Source organism: Emydura macquarii, unplaced genomic scaffold (genome assembly GCF_026122565.2).
Source record: "Emydura macquarii macquarii isolate MOO-44397 ecotype Brisbane River unplaced genomic scaffold, CSIRO-AGI_Emac_v2 contig_1119, whole genome shotgun sequence".
NCBI lineage: Eukaryota > Metazoa > Chordata > Testudines > Chelidae > Emydura > Emydura macquarii.
The window spans coordinates 8,984,967-9,004,369 of NW_027131256.1; the positions used below are offsets into that span (position 1 = coordinate 8,984,967).

The 19,403-nt window shown below is 45.0% G+C and overlaps 1 long non-coding RNA gene across 1 annotated transcript in view; it reads right to left on the minus strand.

Moving 5' to 3' along the window:
- Window positions 1-14,001: 14,001 nt before the first annotated feature.
- Window positions 14,002-19,403, minus strand: part of LOC137151873 (uncharacterized) — a 37,817-nt gene continuing 32,415 nt past the window's right edge. Inside the window, exon 3 of the long non-coding RNA XR_010919386.1 lies at window positions 14,002-14,133. This is a non-coding gene — a long non-coding RNA (uncharacterized lncRNA). The remainder of the gene's footprint in view (window positions 14,134-19,403) is intronic.

The window sequence follows — 19,403 nt, forward strand, 5'->3', positions numbered from 1 at the left end:
GTAGAACTAAAAAGACAGCCCAGGTCTGCTGCTTTTCGCTCTGCTGCGCTAGGCCCTGGAATAAATTCTCACACAGAGGCTTATGGCCACAAAAAGCCTGTTATTTTTGTTAGTCACCTTTCTGTCTTTCTCCACTATTATTATGTATTCTTTGTATTACCATAGGGCACAGGAGCCCTAGTCATGGACTGGGACCCCATTGTGCAAGGCGCTGTACAAACACAGAACAGAACAACGGTTCCCGTTCAGGAGGGTTTGGGCAGCTGGAGGCGAGAGATAAAAGGGTTTCCTCCTCCATCACCCATCCTGCCACCTAATGGGATTTCCCTCTCTGTGGGGAGAGGGCTGGTTCCAGGATGGGTGGAGAGAGGAATTCACTGGGAGACTGTGTTGGGGTGGAGGGTGACAACACGTGACAGGCCTGGTGGGGGATGATCCTTGGGGATGCACTCAGCCAACCTGGCGGCCTTTTCAGCAGCACAGCTGGCTGGTGGCTTCTGCAGGGTTTCAAAAGCATCCAGGGACATTCCCAGTTTTCAGTAACCCATGGACCTTGTCCACACAGGGCTTTGTGTAGTTCTCTCCCTGTGACAGCTCTGCAGGGGCTAGCAATGGCAAGAGCGCTAGGGACACCAGCACCAGCACGTCTACCACCATGTCACATAGGCCTGCTCTGAGCAAGTTCAGGACACAGCGTGGTAAAGAGGCCAGTGGCAGGTCTACACTAACCTTTCCACTCTTGTGTCAGGAATGGGGACATAGGTAGCCTTGCCTAGTGGGCAGAGCCAGCGTCGAGGGTTATCAGCAGAGTCAACTGTCAATTACCAGAGCCCGGGCTCGGGCCAGAGATTGAGGCTGAGGGTCAGAGCAGGGGCCAGATACCAAATGTCAGATCCAAGGATTAAGTCAGAGTCAGAAGTCGGAGCCAGGGGTCGGAGCCAGGACTGGTAACTGATGGTTGGAAGCGAGGCATCAGGGCAGGCTCCAGAGGAGAGGCAAGAATCAAGCACACGGTCATAGGCGTGCACACGGGATGTGCCGGGTATGCCCAGGCACACCCTAATGCAGGGGTTTCTACCATACGGCCCGCGTACCTTTTAGGATGTGGCACGCGGCACCATATCGCTGTGATGCTGGAGGGTAGAGATGCCACCGAAAGACTGGAGGGCACGCGATTTGTCAGCAGACGGCAGCGAGCCGAAAAAGAAGGAGCCGCGAGATTTTTGTGGCGGATGGGAACGCCGCGATCTGCCGCCAAAAGTCCTAGTCCCGCGACATTTCTCGGCAGAGACTAGGATGCGGCAAGAATTCCAATGTGGCCCGCCGGTGGAATCGAGTTTGACACTCCAGATAAAGATAATGGAAATTCCCGGGGTGCACACCCTAATGAAATGTGCTGCGCACGCCTATGCGCACGGTGGGAACCAGGAGCGGAGCAGGAATCAGGAACATGGTTGGGTGCAGGCACAGTCAGGGTCCAAGGCAGCAGCAACAGGAAATCACCTGGGTTTCCTTCTGGCCTAAAAAGCCTGGTTGGACTAACCAGTGGAGCTGTTTGAGCCTCCAATCAAATCAGGGCTTCCGGGGCTGGGTCATTGGCTGATGCTGTAGTCCTACTAGCTCCTCATCCGACACCAGTTTGCAGCAGACGCTTGGTGGAGGCCAGGATGTGCCAGCTGTCTGGGAACTCGCAGGCATAGGCTAGTGACCCCAGGCCACCATGCATTGCTAGTGATGGCAGAGCTGCACCAGTGATTGAGCAGAGGTGGAAAGGGGGTCACTAAAACCTCAGTGCAGTGGGCACTCCTGTTGCTCAGGGGACATGCACACAGCAGCAGGGGGGAATGCATTCAGACTATCCTACTGCACTGAGAGACCACAACCATGCCTATATAACCGCCGGGGCTGGAGCTCCTCTCCTGTCACTCACAGCAACTGCACTGAATGTACAGGGAGATAACCATGTGCCAGGGGTGAGATCCTGCCAGCTGCCATGGTTAATGATGTGCAGACAAAGGCTGTGCTTAGAGCCAGCCAGGCCAGCAACTAGTTAAAAACTGAGTTTATTAAAGCTGCAGAGTAGACGGGGCCCTAGAATGTTGGCATTCCACTAAATAATTAGCATAATTAAGCACAGGCAATCTAAGAAACCAGCATGGGGGCTCTTTATAGAGTGTCCTGCTTATGCCTTCCCCCGCCCCCCACAGCCACTTTCCCAAGATGGGTCCTTTGTTTACTCCTCGTTCACAACAGCAGTAGCACTTAGCTGTTCTCAGCTTCAGAACATAAATGCTCATTAATTCAGTCTTTCCCAAGCTGGCTTTGTCAGAGACTTTCTGTCCATCCATTTTCTCTCTCTCGTCTCTTTTCTCCATATTTCACTCTCTCTTTTCTCTATATTTTCCTCTAGGGGGGCACTTTTTCTTGCTTCCCCATACATCTCAGAAACATTACTAAGAAGGCAAAGGGAGGGAGGTCAGCAACTGGCTCCACAGGGCTGGAACATGCTCTCCCACAAGAGACAAGCGACACCGAGGTATGTTGCTGTATTTATATTTCTACAGCTGGCTCCATTCTCAGCCAGTGCAGTAGCTGGGAAGGCAGGCAGGTGGCTTTCAAGGAGACACTCAGTGCTTCGCCCATGGTAAAAAGAACATGTGCAGATGGGGACCAAAGTAGATATGGGGTCATGCAGCTTTACCAAACATTTACACCCAATACTGGTAGAGTACCTGGGGCAGCCACTCTATTCACAAATGGTACTGACTGTACAAATATTGTAGACACAATGTGTTGCAAGCAATGGCTTGTTAACCTAGAACCATGATTGTGTGTGTGTGTGACACCCACGTGATGGGATGACACCAGGTTTACCAGGCAGAATAGAGGGAAGGGAAATAGCATTTCAAAATCAAGCTGGTATGGCGGGTGGATGGCTCTAGGGTGTGGAGTAGGCTACAGAGTCTGTCCCGTCTAGGTTCTGTATTTATTGACCTGGATTGTAACAAGGCTGACGGTTCAAATCAAACACAGGCTGTCAATGCCTGTGTGTTAGCATTTGATGGTCAATTTGGTGGCCTGACTGAAGTGAGTTTTTGGTCTTGCATCACAAAAGACACCCTCACAATTGATTCCTAGCTATTTTTTCACAAAAGCCAAGATTTGAGCAGGCTGTTGAGACTGCATTGTACTAAGAGGAAGCATAGTCCGGTGGTTAAGGTGCTAGCCTAGGATTGGAGAAACCAGGCTTTAGGGTCCCTGCTTCACCACAAACTTCCTGTGGGAAAGTCGCTTAGCCTCTCTGGGCCTCAGCTCCCCATCTGCAATAACAGCACTTCCCTAGCTCACAGGACTGTTGTGAGGGAAAAATACATTATTACAGACTAACACGGCTACCCCTCTGGAACTTTACATTATTAGAGTATGTCTACACGGCAATTAAATGCCACAGCTAACTCAGGATTATGGGGCTGTAAAATTGCAGTGTAGACATTCAGATATTCTGGGACCCTGTGAGGTCCTCTGCAGCCTGAGACCAGGTCAGCTGAGACAGGCCAGCCATGGGTGTTTAAGTGCAATAGTGTAGACATACCCTTGGAGACAATGAGCTGCTCAGACACCCCGGTAATGGGACCTATAGAAGACAGATTACGTCTTACACTGAAAGCTAGGCATTTCCTACAAATCACAGTTTACAACAGGAGCTAAAATCCTAATGCAGACACGCCCATGATTTGGCACAGAGGCAAGATGGCATGAAGGAAGCTGGCTCCATGGCTACCTATTCTATACCTGCTCTGTGGATAAACAAAGGCTCTAGCGGCTGCGAATGTGTCACTGTCACCAACACTAAATTCACATTAAAATAAGCATCCTCTAGTCTTTTTTTCTAGTGATTGACGTATCTAAGAATTCCAGTGATGTAACCTACTGAAGGAAATCTCGGTTAAGAGAAGGTTGCCTTTGTTAAGCCAACAATTCTCTTTACTTCTATAATTATACACCGTATTTTATACAGTATGTTCTTTATATAAAGAGCGTAGTGGACTAATGGAAAAGGATGCTGGGAAATCAAGGATACATTAAAAAACCTCAGATCCTGTGATTTTAGGGTTCTCATGTTTTTTACAGAATCCACAATGCAAGTCATAACACAATGTCCAGTCATGCATCTTTCATCCAAGGGTCTCACTTGACAAAACTGTTAAAATAAAGTTTCACGACCCTTCTGCGAGATTCAAATACTATTCTCTCCCTTACTCAAATGAGAGAATGAACAAAGAAGGTAATCCACTTGTTCAAGGTCACATGGTAGTTCTGCCTCCAGTAGGCTTTTTTGGGGGAAATCTGCGGTTACTTGACCACCAGTGCTAGCAACGATGGAAGTGCTAGGGTAGACAGGGCTCTGGTGGCTACAGATTATAATACGCCATCTAGACTTAATCTGAACAGGGATAGATGATACAGGATATGGCTACACTGCAATCAGAGGTGTGTCTGGTAAACATACCAGGCTAGCTTTGATCTAGCTAGCCTGAATAACAATAGCATCAAAGCCAGAGCAGCACAGACTGTACAAGCCCACCTAGGATCTTCAGTACAGACTTGAGCAGCTAGCTCGTGCTGCAGTCACCCTCTAATTGCAGTGTAGACACACACCCAGAGTGGTTAAAAACAGCAGTGCTGTGTGTACAGTACCACTCTCAACCAATGGTGCTGCACTGGTGGTGCTAGTGAAATGTTGGGGGAGTCTGAGTAGATGCAGCTAATCAATGGGAGAGCTAGGAAGAGAACCCAGAATTCCCAAATCCTGGTCACATGTTCTAGTCCCTAGAGCCCCCTTCCCCCCCAATCCTCTTATATTGTCTATTCTTTACTTAATTTCCATTTACAATTAAAGCACAGAGCTACAGTTCGCTATGTTTTCAGTGTAAAATAAAAGAAAGTTAATTTTCTCTTTGGTCTCCCTGCGAAGAGCTTTGAGATTGTAGCCACCCTGCTGTTGCTGCCCAGTTAATCACCCAGCCATGGAAAACCAGCAGCACTAAACTGTGATTCTGACCCACCCACAGCCTCCAACCACTTCAATGAGATGTTTACATCAGAGACCTAGAAACTCAGCTATCAAAAAGTAAACAACCCAATGGAATCAAGGCAATTAATTTAGACGAACAAAGCTTTCTGCTCCCTCCCCAGCCTACTTTTTATCAGCCTGAGCGTGGCCTCTTTATTCCCATTCTCGGTCTAGTCTGGGAATAGACAAAGTTTTCCATATGTACCACCTGTCTCTATTTAGCTGATACAGGTCGACATTGGGACAGTTTAGTCTGAATTTTGTACATCTGGATAAACTGGGACCCAGATCCAACCAACCTTTCTTGTTGTTTTATGAAGACAAATCCTGACCGACGTGGTTATGTAAAGTCAAAACCAGCCCCAGTTTAGCCCATCTCCAGGTTGGAGAGAGGAGCCCTGCTGAATAGAGGCACTGGCATTTAGTCTCTCCAAACAATTGTGCCCTACCGATTTCAAAAAGTAGTTAACAGTTTGATCCTGTTGCCTTTACACATTGGCACATCTGTTTTTCCCTTGTGTCTTCATTCATGGCTACAAATCCCCGCCCCCTCCCCCCCATTTGTGAAGTGATTTTAGTGCTGCAAATTATTCACAACAAGGCATTCTCCTTCCTCCTGCAGCAATAGCTGAAGAAAGCTTGGACTTGGTCAACTGGGATTTCAGCCACCTGTGTTGCTGCACTATCTGCACACCACCGCTAGTGAAGATATGATTTACATCTGTTTAGCTGCACTAGTGGCTGAAATCCTAATGTAGGCAAAGGCCTGAGTCTGGCCACAGCACCCTGCTTAGATGCTCAAGAGCAAACTTCATCCTGTTTACCTCTAGCAGTGGAACAGCTCTAAAGGCTATCAGATGGCTGGGTCAATGGTAAGTGTTATGTTCACAGCATATGCACAGAGGAGTTCGATAAAAACATAAAATGCTCTTGCTGGAAAGTTGCAATGTAACATTACTTTAGTCTTAGAATTCAGAACGATAACACACAAGAACCAACAGGGGGAGACAAAGCAGGCTGCTCTCTAAAAATAGACGCACAACTCACCCTACCTTATTCCAAGCTGGCTGACTGCATTTAGGCCCAGATGGATTGCACACTTCCCAACGAGCCTTCAAGCAGGATCAAGATCCCCACCCCCACCCCACCCCACGCATGCACACACTTAAAATGATAGCTTGCAATTCCAACACAGTCCTCAATATACCATAATAAGCACAAACAACAGGGGCAACTCGGTGCTTACCTGATCTCCAGCAGTGGGAACCAAAGAAGGGTGTGGGGGAAAGAAGGCAACGCGCTGCCCCTAGTGCTCTCGCCCTCTGTTACTGTTAGCAAGACTAGATCATAGAATCATAGAATCATAGAATCATAGAATATTAGAGTTGGAAGGGACCTCAGGAGGTCATCTAGTCCAACCCCCTGCTCAAAGCAGGACTAACCTCAGCTATATCATCCCAACCAGGGCTTTGTCAAGCCTCAGCTTAAAAACCTCTAAGGATGGAGATTCCACCACCTCCCTAGGTAACCCATTCCAATGCTTCACCACCCTCCTAGTAAAAAACTTTTTCCTAATGTCCAACCTAGACCTCCCGCCCTGCAACTTGAGACCGTTGCTCCTTGTTCTGTCATCTGCTACCACCGAGAACAGCCTAGCTCCATCCTCCCTGGAACCCCCTTTCAGGTAGTTAAAAGCCGCTATCAAATCCCCCTCACTCTTCTCTTTTGCAGACTAAACAAGCCCAGTTCCCTCAGCCTCTCCTCATAAGTCCTGTGCTCCAGCCCCCTAATCATTTTGGTTGCCCTCCGCTGCACTCTCTCCAAATTGTCCACATCTTTTTTGTAGTGGGGGGCCCAAAACTGGACACAGTATTCTAAATGCGGCCTCACCAATGCCGAATAGAGAGGAATAATCACTTCCCGTGACCTGCTGGCAATGCCCCTCCTAATGCAGCCCAATATTCCATTAGCCTTCTTGACAACCAGGGCACACTGCTGACTCATATCCAGCTTTTTATCCACCGTTACCCCCAGGTCCTTTTCTGCAGAGCTGCTGCCCAGCTCGTCGGTCCCCAGTCTATAGCTGTGCATGGGATTCTTCCTTCCTAAGTGGAGGACTCTGCACTTGTCCTTGTTGAACCTCATTAGATTTCTTTTGGCCCAATCCTCCAGTTTGTTTAGGTCACTCTGTATCCTATCCCTACCCTCCAGGGTATCTACCACTCCCCCCAGCTTAGTGTCGTCCGCAAACTTGCTGAGGGTGCAATCTACCCCATCCTCCAGATCATTAATAAAGATGTTGAACAAAACCGGCCCCAGGACAGACCCCTGGGGAACTCCACTTGTGACCGGTTGCCAGCTAGACATGGAGCCATTGATCACTACTCGTTGAGCCCTATGCTCTAGCCAGTTCTCTATCCATTTTATAGTCCATTCATCCAACCCATACTTCTTTAACTTGCTGACAAGAATACTGTGAGAGACAGTATCAAAAGCTTTGCTAAAGTCAAGGTATATCACATCCACCGCCTTCCCTACATCCACTCCCTGATCTCCCTCTCAATGGTACCCCTGGTCACTGCCCAGCCCCTTCCACCCCCCATCAGCTTCAGGACTCAGTTCTCCCTTGATATGCCGCAAAGTGGGTCAAATGCCCTGGAAATGGTTTAAGGGGTTTCTCCTTACATAAAAATTACAGCACTTCTCAAGTCAGCGAGGTGTGAGGAAAACGGCCTATTGCTGAAAAGTTTAGTATAATGAAGAGCTGCTGCTGTCTCCTCATCTAGTGGAGATGAATGGGGTCTGACTAGGTCTACCGGTCAGCCATTCATTTCTGAGAGGACTGACGGAGGTCACCTCTGCTTACAGTTCTGAATGGCAGATGCAGTTAGTGATAATTAGTGACGTACATTTGCACAGCCTCTTTCCTACCACAGCAGCTGTCTAACAGCGCACAGCAATGCTACACTTCTGGCCCCATGCTATTGTGAAGGAGAATTGCTTTATAACCAATCAGAACTGCAAGGGGAATTTGCGAAGGGGAAATGCAGTTACTGGATTTAGGATTCAGCCAGGATGCAAGGTTAACACGCCTTCCAAAAATTCCATGACGTTTTTACTAAACACCAATGATCAGGACCTCAGGTTTACAGATCACCTGGAAGATGGCTCCTCCAACAGTACAAGGCCTCCTACCACCATGCTGAGGTTTTACTGATTCACATGTAAAATTTGCACTTACTGATCAACCAACCCTACCCTGTCCAGCACCCTAGATTTTCTTCCTTTGACTCTCCCCTCCCATCCAATTACTGACAAGGCTCCACTTTAGTTGATTAGATGTGATAAGATCATAGCCAGAGGTAGTATGACTGCAGTGCGAGCCATTCATTTCTACAGAAGAAAGCAGTCCCATTATTAACAACGCCCTATTAGTCTCAAGGCTAACTTCTACCATTGAGATATCCTTGAGCAGGGCAATAAAAGCAATCAAAACCTAACCTGCCTTCAAGACGGTTTTCACTGGAGAGATCTGGATGTGGGAATTATTTTTACATCTGCATTGCTTAACACTCACGGGAAACGTACAGCCAGTAGCTAGATTCATAGGCGGGCTAGATTTAAGCATGTGTTTTTGGTTCAAGGCGCTGTGTTCCCAGCTGCTAAATGCAAAACACATTCCTTTGATTTTCTGTCATCTGCATGCCTGTGGATTACCATCGTCACTGGAAATATCTCAGTGAAGCAGAGTTATGCTTGTGCTGGAAGACCAACCTATCCCCACCCAATAATTCAAAAGACTGATCTAGGATTGGTTAACTACAAAAATATCAGATATTGTAGAAGGTCAAAAGGACATGAAACACCTGTGCTCCATTTTCTACCAAGTCCTGGCTATGTTTGCAAAGAGAATGGGTTCCTATAAAAGGCAGAAAGTGCAGCAGTATTTGGTGGCAGGCATTTCTGTGATGCTACATGAACAACCACCACCCAGTGTTACTTATCTCAAAGTGACCATCTATTCTTACTCCCTTTTTCTGTCTCTTAGCCAGTTTCTAATCCATAACGGTATTTTACCTCTCACCCCATAACTCCTTAGTTTCCCTAATAGCCTCAGATGATGGATTTCCAGGTGGGTTGAGAGGTTTGCGTGGCATGTCACCTAGGCCCTGCCCTGGCACCGTTCAGCAGTGGCACAGTCGAGGTTGAAAACTACTATTGAAAAGCAGGCGGGTAACATTTATGATAAGATATAACTATCACCCTTAATGATTCAGCTGAGGATCACCCCCCTACATATGGATTTTGCCTATTTTAATGATTAGGAAATCGAAGCACAGTGATCGAAGTGATTTACTCCAGGATTATAAAGCAAGTCTATGACAGAGTCTGGCACAAAACCCATATCTCTCAAATCCCAGTCCTTTGCTCTAGCTACCAGAGAATACTGCCTTGCATTGTAAAGGAGGTTCTAAAGAAAGACAAAATAGGGCCCCTATTTTTTTTTTTTTTTTGGTCTCTTTGCGCCAGCTGTAAGTCAGTGTAAGCCTCCTCAGGAAATAGCCTGGAAACAGAGGGCCCCTACACCAGTGAAGAGCCAGCTTTGGGTGCAGGGACATTCCAGAGCAAGAGTAGAGGGCAGAGCAGAGAGAAGGCATGGGCTGGGCCCAGTGAAGCGTGCGCGCATGGCTGGGGCCAAGCTGCACTCTGGTGATTCTGCAGTGGCATCTCAGGACCAGTGAAGCTGTGGTGTGATTTAGGGAAGCCCGCAGAACTGTTCTAGCTTGTGCCAGGGGCTGAATTGACCCCTAGCAGCTCCTGCAATGAGGAGGCACAGACTGCCAGAGCTCAGTCCCCGAGCTGCCCCTAGGAGCCAATCGAAGCTACGAGCCTAGACAAAGCTATCTCAGGGGAGGTTAATGCACTAGAGGAGATAAGGGGATGGATGGCAGATGTCTGCTGATTGAGAGTAATGCTTTGTTTGCTTCCCTTTGAAGTGCGGTATTAAGGGGAAGTCAAGCATGGACTGCTGTAAAATGTTAACCATTTGAAACAGTGGCAGAAAGCTACATCTTGTACTTTCAGGAATCCTGGAGAGCTTACGGAGATTGATAAGGAGATACGAACCCTCTCACTTGCTGCAAATTCAGTTCAGGTCAACAGTGACCAAAAGTCATTCCCATCGGATGACTGTTTGTGGCCTGAGAGACATGAGTTGGTGGCCTCAATCTGTGCTTGACCGGGCAGATGTCCACATTACAAAAACACCAATACTGGGCCTTTGGGGACAGTCGCAGCTAAGAGGTCAAGGGCTGATTGGGCTCCCCAGGCTACCTCCACACAGCAACTGAACATTCCCAGCTGGCCCGGGTCAGCTGACAAAGGCTGCAGGCCTAAAAAATTGCTGTGTAGACGTTCGGGCTCAGGCTTGCGCCCGGGGTCTGGGACCTTCTCCCCACTGGTGGGGTCCCAGAACTCAGGCTTGAGCCTGAGCTTGAATGTCTACACAGCAATTTCACAGGCCTGCAGCCTGAGCCCCGCGAGCCCACATCAGTCACGAGTGTCCAGTGGTTGTGTAGACATACCAAGAGATTGAATGGCCCTCTCACCCTTAACTCTCTCCAGGACAGAAGCAAGGCCTCAGTGTCCCAATCTGAGAAAATGGGGATAAAAATCCACACACGTGAGGGGGAATGTGAGGATTAATTCATGAATGTGCCTCCAACACATGTACAGGACATAGACAGAAGTCCAAACAATTGATTAGTGCTTTCCCGCCATGCACCTACTCATCTCCTTTCATTCTTGCTTTTGCTGACAATACCCTGCAGTTTTTAAACAGCCCTTTTCCTATCCCACTAGCCGGCCATTCCAGCGCTGTCAAATTTAATTTGGCTTTGTCTACACTAAAAGGGTTTGCTGGTATAGATATACTAGTAGAGTTACACTGGCAGCCTCCCCTAGCAGAGACACAGCTTCTGCCAGCAAAAAGTTCTTTTGCTAGTATAATCTCACACCAGTTCTCCAAATAGAGTAAATTATGCAAGCAAACGGACTTCTTTTTTTGCTGGTATAACTATGCCTATACTAGGCCTTTTGCTGGCATAGCTATGTCAGCTGGGGTGTGGTTTTTTCCACACTCCTAACTTATATAGCTATGCTGATAAAACTTTCTAGCAGAGACCAGGTCTCCATGATCTCATTGATTTCTATCTCCCAGGACATTCCAGGGCACTTCGGAGGCAGTTGGGAATAGTTTATTCACTACCTGTACCAGCCATCGCCGTGACCAAAGCAGACCATTAGAGCACCCATGGCCAAACCAACATGAGGAGATTTCTTTGCTAAAAACCAGGAAAGGTGCATGGGTATTACCAATGGAGGAAGCGCTAGTGTAGCTCAGAAGCAGATGTTTTCACTACTGTGTGTAACATCTGTTTGATAGAAATGCCTAAACAAACTGTTGGAAGGAGGGGAGGGAGAAAATGTACTAGACTGGAGAAGGCTGGGTACAGCAGTTATCCTTATTATTATTTTAAATAATATTTTTCTTTCATTATCGTGTAGGCAGCCTCTTTGTTTTCCTTTCTGGCCAGCCAGTTTTCTGCAAAAGGACTGCTTAACTGTTGATTCAGTAGCCAGGATTATGTATACATCCTTGTTTTGCCAAGGCCCAAGTAGGGGGAAAGAAGGAATGAGATATACCCCTCACCTTTTCCTTTGTCCTGGGCTTCTGTCTCCTCAGGCTGCTTAGCCTCTCAGCTTGAAAACACTGCATGGTGCCATACTGTGATGAGAGGCAGGGGCTGCACAGTGCCATTTAAAGTGGAGAGGCCTCATAGAGCTCCCTCCTCCCCGACCCTCCTTTTTCTCTCCGATACCTCATCACACCAGCCACCTGGCCTGCAGGAGCCCATACATCCAGCAACTCTAAATTTGAGGGAGTGGTGTTGTGACCAGCCATGCAAGGTGAATTGCCAAACAGGTTTGGCACAGTCAGGCTCTGGCCCCGCTGCCCTCGCCCCTGGCTCTGCAGCCTCCAAGGAGAGGTCAAGTCAGCGTATCTGGGATGCTTTCTAAAGAGATTTTCTCTCTGTCATTGTTATGAACTCAGACTACACATACCTCTGAGTTTATAATGCTCAGATAAGCTCCCGGTTTTAATTGACAATATCTCCACTTGCTACTAAATAAAGCCCCTCACCTGCAGAGTAAAGAGAGTTTGTATTTTCACTGTTAGCTGAGCTTGTGGGGTTTATATTATGGTTTCAAATATTAGTTCTCCTGCTAATGATTCCTAAATATACAAAGTGTAGACAGATAAGCCCTGAGCTGGGCTTAAGGTGATATCAGGTGGCTATTTACACAAGAATGCTGGTTTAAAGAGAGTTTTTAGTGCTGGTGAATTGACACCCATGGAGGCCTCTCTCTCCATAGATTAAGCTAGGTGACGACAGTTCAGTTCTCCACATGCACCTCCCCACCTGGAGAAATGTGGGTTCTTCTCAAGCTGAGTAAGCAGTTCACTCTCTATGGCTCATGAGTCATTGGCCCCCCGCTGAGAGCATCAACACTGGTGCACAATGTGTTGGCAGTTTATAAGGCAGGCACAGTTGTCCAACGGGAACTCGACTGAGACCAGCTAACCATCTGGCACAGGGGACCTGACAACTGACACAGTTCGTTACAACCGTCAATCATTGCCAGCTTGAGGTGGATTCAAATCAGCAATCTAGTTCTCACTGGCAATCCAGGAATATTTTGTCTCACAGACATTCAGGTTCTGAAATCGTTTCTAGTGTCAATGTGATCAAGGAAATAGTTGAGGTTCTTGGAGTTTTTCCCTTCTGACCAAATTAAGAAGGGAGTAGAGTGGGACACCAAATTATTAACGTTTTAGAAACTATGAAGTATTGCCAAATCTCATGATTTTACCACGAGTCTGGTGATATTCAGTATTTTCCTTAACAACCCAACTCCTGTAACCATGTGGTTACAAGATTCTCTGCTTTAATTTAAAACAAAAACTCGTAAGTTAAAAGCTTTTATGATTGTGGAAGAAAGCATGAAAACGTGTCCTGAATGTATCCCAAAGGCTCTGAAATCAGAGGCAAATAAAAAAAGCTTCAATGGTTATTACTACTTTTAAAAATCCCATGGTTTTCAAGCCAATCTCAAGATTTTGGGGGACCTAATATGTCTGGGGCTGGCCATACTGAAGCCATAATAGTCTCCCTCTGCACTTGTACATGCGCATTCCTAGGCAGGCATTTGACTGATTTCGATTGGAGAGTGACCAACTTGAGACAGTTTCACTTTGATTTTCAGTTCCAGCACCCACAGCTCCCATTGACTTCAGTTAGAATTGGGGGTGCTCAGCCCATTTAATAAATTGGGCACTCAACTACTGAGGCACCCAAAAGCAGTGGCCTCACTTGAAAAATTTAGCCAAGTCTAAGTACAAGGAATATTGCAGATAGGACACTGAAGGTAAATACTGCTATGCAGTAGATGTGTCTTTCAATAGCAGCCACTGTACCTGAGATAGCTAAATAAATATTTATTAATTAAATAGGGGTAGGTATTTGCATAGATATCATCCCCAAGTAGGTTATGTATGTGATAAACTGGATTGCTCAAGTACCTTTGATCACCTCACCTGTATTCTGGCCCACATTTTCTAAAGGTATCTAGGCACCTATTTCAACAGGAATTAGGCACCTAAAATGTCTTTGAATCTGGGCCCCTGCCCCGACCCAGCAAGGACTAACATTAAGCCATTTAGATGTTGCAAACAGAAAATCAACTTGCTAGAGAAATTATTCTTTTATCCTCAAGTTACACTGACTAGCAGCATTTGATCTGGCACCAGTAACAGATTTAAGGACCATTAGCTCATTATATACAGAGAGGCTAGCAAGTGTAGCTTTAGTCCTTTAGAAAAGGAAGATTCTCAGCATCCTAATGGAATACACAATGTTTGGGTCCAGCCTTGAAGGTCCCAAGATTGCAAACCATAAAGCTGCCAGACATGTGGTGAAAGTGATTTTAGAGGGCTCCTAGAGGGAAGAGAAAAATCATTGTTAGTCTAAATCCTGCAGAATTGGACTCGGCTCAGGTGGCCCGGCTTTACAAAAAGTTAGCCAAAATAAAGTATTTGAGAGCTCTCTCAAACATTTCTAAAATTAAATGTATGATTTATACAGCACACATGATGGTTTGGTCTACATGTTTTTGGTGCTCCTTTGAGATGACCTGCATACATGATTTACAGCTTTGCTATTTGTGAGTACTATGGCCCTGCACGTGTTTTCAGATCATTTTTTAGATGAACAGAAGCACTCAAAGTTGAATTGCTTTTCTAAACATCATAAGTGTGCATGTTGGACTGCATCGGATTGCAAGCACAAACTGTTTCACGCGTTTTCTGACCTAGTGCTTCCTGCTCTGGTCAGGATACTGGGGAGAACAAGCCCTTTCTGGCACTCACAGGTGCAGAGGGGCATGAAATTGACAAATAATGAGAAGTTAAAAGAATTCTCAAACCTTAAAAAGGTTTGTTTCAGTTTGAATTTGACAGTTCTCAACAGTTCTTTCATTTGTATGTCTAATTGTGATTTCCTCTTCCAAAGCATATTTAAAATGACTAAGACTTCTTTTCCTTAAGTGTGCAGTTTTAGAAAACATAATAGCATTGGAATTTATGTATTGAACTTTTTACCTTTCTGATTACTCTCCCTGACCTTGATTCTGCAAAGAGTTGCCTGTGTGTAAAGTGATTCACATGCAGAACAGTGTAGACTCAGGGATGAGAACTAAGCAAAAATTACAATTATTCTATTAAATTTTGTAAATAAGTAATCAAAACTGTGTTCCAGGAAAGCTCGAAAAATAATCGGCTTGCACTGAAGCAAGAGAAACATCATGTGCTGCAGTGGAAAAAAACAAAAACAACCCAATCTTCATCACAAACTTTGGAAATCAGTTTTTAAGCCAGGAGCCTGCAAAAATCTGCAAATTTTGTATCTGCAAGCTTGTTTGTTTGCATTTCAAGTCAATCTCCTATTTCATTCTGAATATTTTACATATCCCCTAATTAAGTCAATAGTACCCTTAATTATTCACAAAGAAGAATTTAAAATGAAGAGGCTGACCTTCTGATTGGTTGTTTAGAGTTTCAATTCAGGTCAGTATTTACTGCAATCTCTCTCTGCTGGAAACCAGAATGGCTTAGGAATAATAATAGGTGCAGCGACTATAAGTTACAAGGCTATGAATATGCCATGCTCTGACATAATCAATCACAAGTCAAGAGCTCTCTTGGTTCATGACATCATCAGCATTTGAAGTTCTATTTATAAACTACTCTACTGTATGCAGTAAGAGCTTTCCCAGGTTAGAACTGACTGCTTACTTATTTTAATTTTAGACATCTGGTCTCTTTCAGATGTACTGATCTATTTATAGCAAAATGGCCACAATACATAAATATTGATAGGTCAGCATGGGCCTATATTTATGATGGAGGGGCACATTCATTCTAAAGACTTGATCCATAAGCCCACTGAAATCAATGGGAATCTTTCCATTAGGCACATATTGACTTTCTTCTTGCTTTCATAAAGTTGTCTGAAACTTTGGATTGAAAATGCATATCTGCTCTGATGAGTAAAAGCATGATGAGGGTGAAGATAAGGTAAAAAAAGGGAACCTAAAATAAAAATCCTGTGGAACGTAATTTTTTAAGTCACAGGAGACAAGATTGGAACCACAAGCTATCTAAAGCGAATGATCAGAAAGAGCAAACCTAACCCAGGAGAGTTCTGCCTCAGATGCCAGAGGCCATGATATGAGCAGCAATACATCAAATGATTCTGCTGACGGATATAATAAGATCTGGGCTGATCTTTATTTTCTATGTAAATCATTTACAAGAATACAAATGAAGAGGGTACCAAGTTTATGGAGAGTGTAGATAAACTTGGTGGGCTGTAATGAGGGTCATATGTAAAGTGTGCCAGTTAGAACTTTCTGGCTACATTCCCCTGTGCATTCAAGGCTCCAGAGAACAAGACATTACAAACACTTTTAATCCTGTTGAAGAAAGACATTGCAAAATCCTCAGGTATAAGCACCAAGAGATTTAAGCAAGACAGAAAAGGAAGGAGAGCCCCTGAGGTTTACAACTATTTAATTCAATCAGAGAAAGGTAACAGATGTTTAGTTAAAACCAACTTCCCATCATAATTTGCTTAATTATAGCAAAATACATTATTTTGTTTATATTCATTTTTAACTGTAACAATCAAATGTTCGACACGCTTATAGTGTTTTAAAAAAAAAAGCACACAAATAAAACACCTCCCCAATACCCATGCCATCAGATTAGCCAGTCCTTTGCTGATAATGCTTAATATTAGAAATCGATTTCCACCAGCAGCTCTCTGACTGGCAGTCAAACCATCGTCGCTGGCAAAAGCCGGGCCAAGAGATCTGATTAACTCCCCTACAAACCCAAGAAGCCAGCCTGTCCGGTATATCAACAAGAAATTGTTGTACCATTAGATTAGTCTGTTCACATCACATACCCCCTGCAACAGAATTAGACAGGGCCAGATTTTGAAAAGAATTGAGTGTACCCAGCTGCAATTGAGCTCAAAGGGAACCCAGTTGCTCAGCATTCCAGTCATCTTTTGTACAAAAGAATCAGTATCGCTAATTAACATTGCAGTGAAGACCACAAATGCCGAGTGTCAAACAGGTGAAAAAGAATAGTAAAAGAAACAGAGTTATGATAAAAAAATGTGCAGGCAAGTCTGCATGAGACAGCAGCGAGGGCACTTCCATTTCTTTACAAGGTCAAGTTAGTAACAAGTTGAACTGTTGGAGTGACCTACTTCTTAAGGGAACATGGAAAGGACTTTCCAAAAACTGGGCTTCTTTGAAACTTTCAGGCCTTCTGTGTACATTATATTCTCCCCCATTCCAACCTTTTGCAAGGATTTTTTTGTTTGTCTTTTGCCTTATAAATATCAGGGCTGTCCAGTCTAATCTTCACTAGTTTTGCTAGAAGACCACATCGATGTGTTCAGACATATCTATTACTTTGTGTTTACAGCGCTTAACACAATGGAGTCCTGTTTTTTTACTTGGTCTCCAGGCACTACCTTATTAAAAATAATAATATTGGGAGTTCACCTTAATTGAAAGGGTGGGAGATTGGGAGGCAAAATTTTACCAAAGACATCTCCTATCGAAAGGATAACATCCCTCAAGCCAATGGCTCAGCAGGCTGACACAGTCAAGGCCTGTCAGTTTCACAGCCAACCGTACACGAAGAAGTGAGGTGGCTAGAATCACGTCCGATTGCCTTTGGCTGCCTTAAACTGATGGATCAGATACCCTGTTTTGCGGCTGGGTGAACTGGACGTGACCTTTCAGCATGAACTGAGTGACCATTAATGTTCAGGATTGTAGCTGAGTGCCTTAACCACTCAACTATTGCACCTCTGCTCCTAGCCCAAGTGCTAACTGGTAAATAAAATTACACAGGTATTAGCAAAGTTTTAAATAGCCTGAAAAAAAGTCTCTTCTCCTCTCAGTTGCTCAACTTTCCTTGTGATGTCATCTGTGAACTAGCTCTCCAGTCATCACAGAGACTCCTTACTGCATAGATCAATCAGTTAGAAGCATGAATGACCAGTGTGCAGTTTTGGCTGCATGTGTGCTCCTTTGCAAAGGAAGAATGAAGTCTACCTGGCGAGATTGCCAGCATATTAGTAATTCTCAAAGCAGCAGCCCTATAATGTAATTTGGAAGCATTGCTAGAAACCTGGACCATTGTGAAATTGAATGGGCAGGTGCCATGGAATATTATGCTGCTGGGTTTTTTTTTAGGATGAAGGAGCTCTCTGGAGGGGAGAGCAGGCAGTTGATGTTAGTCCAGAAGCAATCCATACAGAGAACTCTCTTTGGGGAGTGGAAGGAAAGGCAGAGTGGACTCAGTTGTCTCTCCTGGTTTTTCTGGAACAAGTAGCCCTCGGGCTTCCCCCATGCATTTTTACTGGGTGTCCTCAATGTTGGCAACTCATGATGGGGATGGGCGGTCTTTTGATCTGCACCTTTGAGCAGATGGCCCAGGTCAGGTGTCTTTTGCCCTCACTAGAGGTCAGAATTTATTTCTCCTCATCTTTAAGAGAAAACTACAGTGAATTTTCCTAAGAGCAGTCCATGACTAAGAAAATATCTAACACTAAGAAAAAAGTTTATTAAAAAATTGAGTAAGATCAAAGATAAATTGTATGAAACACCCTTAAGTCTCCTACCCAGCCTCACCTCGGTAAGTCCCAAACATTTCAGAGGAAAGAAGCTGGAGAACCAAATGCTCATGGTCCTTTGAGATCCTGGGTTTGTTTTTCTAACTGCCTAAGTCCCATCCTTCTCTGGTTGTCAGTCTGCATCTCCCAGCTGCTGATCTCAGTACATACATCTCCATGTCAGTCACCTCCCCTTGTCAGGGGGTGCTTGCCAATTACACTTTTTGGTCACTTTAAAGCAGAGGCAGTCAGTAGGCAGACCGCAGGTCACAGCCAGACTGCCAGATGGTTTTGAATGGACCCCACCATTTTTATTTACTTATTAACATTATTGTTATTTTTAAAATTATTTTCTCTGGAGTCTGGACCTTGATGATACCTTGACCAAGAAATTTTGCCCTTGACAAAAATAATCGACTCCCCTGGCTTTAAAGCATTATGCGTGATCCTACATTACCATATTGGTCAAAGTGTCTCACATTGGATACGCATGGGAGCAATTTGGACATTTGCTAGGTTGGGGCCTGGCACAATACCCATTGTATGCAATATTTAATGAAATCGCGCTGCAATTTTGTGATTCCGGTTTGCTCTCATGTGCCTTTGCCCCTCAAGAGGCCCCTTGTATGCATGTTAATGGTCTTCTCCCAATTAGGGGGTGTTTGTTGTTACTGCAAGACACAAAGCTATCCCCTTTCACGGGCAGTTTTAAAGGTAACCCGAATATATCTCCTTCCACTTCCTCCCGTATTTTCTTAGTAATTCTGATCTAGATCAAAGATGCCTTGATGAGTAGTATTCAATCCGTTAAAATGACAGACAACTAAGAGCATCATGCAGATTCTGGTAAGAATTTTTAACTTCCTGAGGCCTTGTTGAAAGCCAGCTGTGTCAGTCCTGTTTCTATAGGAAGGCAAACACACACATGAAGTATGCACACCATTAAAACCCAAATGAGGAATGTCACAAGCATCACACACAGTGAATTTACCACTGGAAGCTGAGACTTTCTG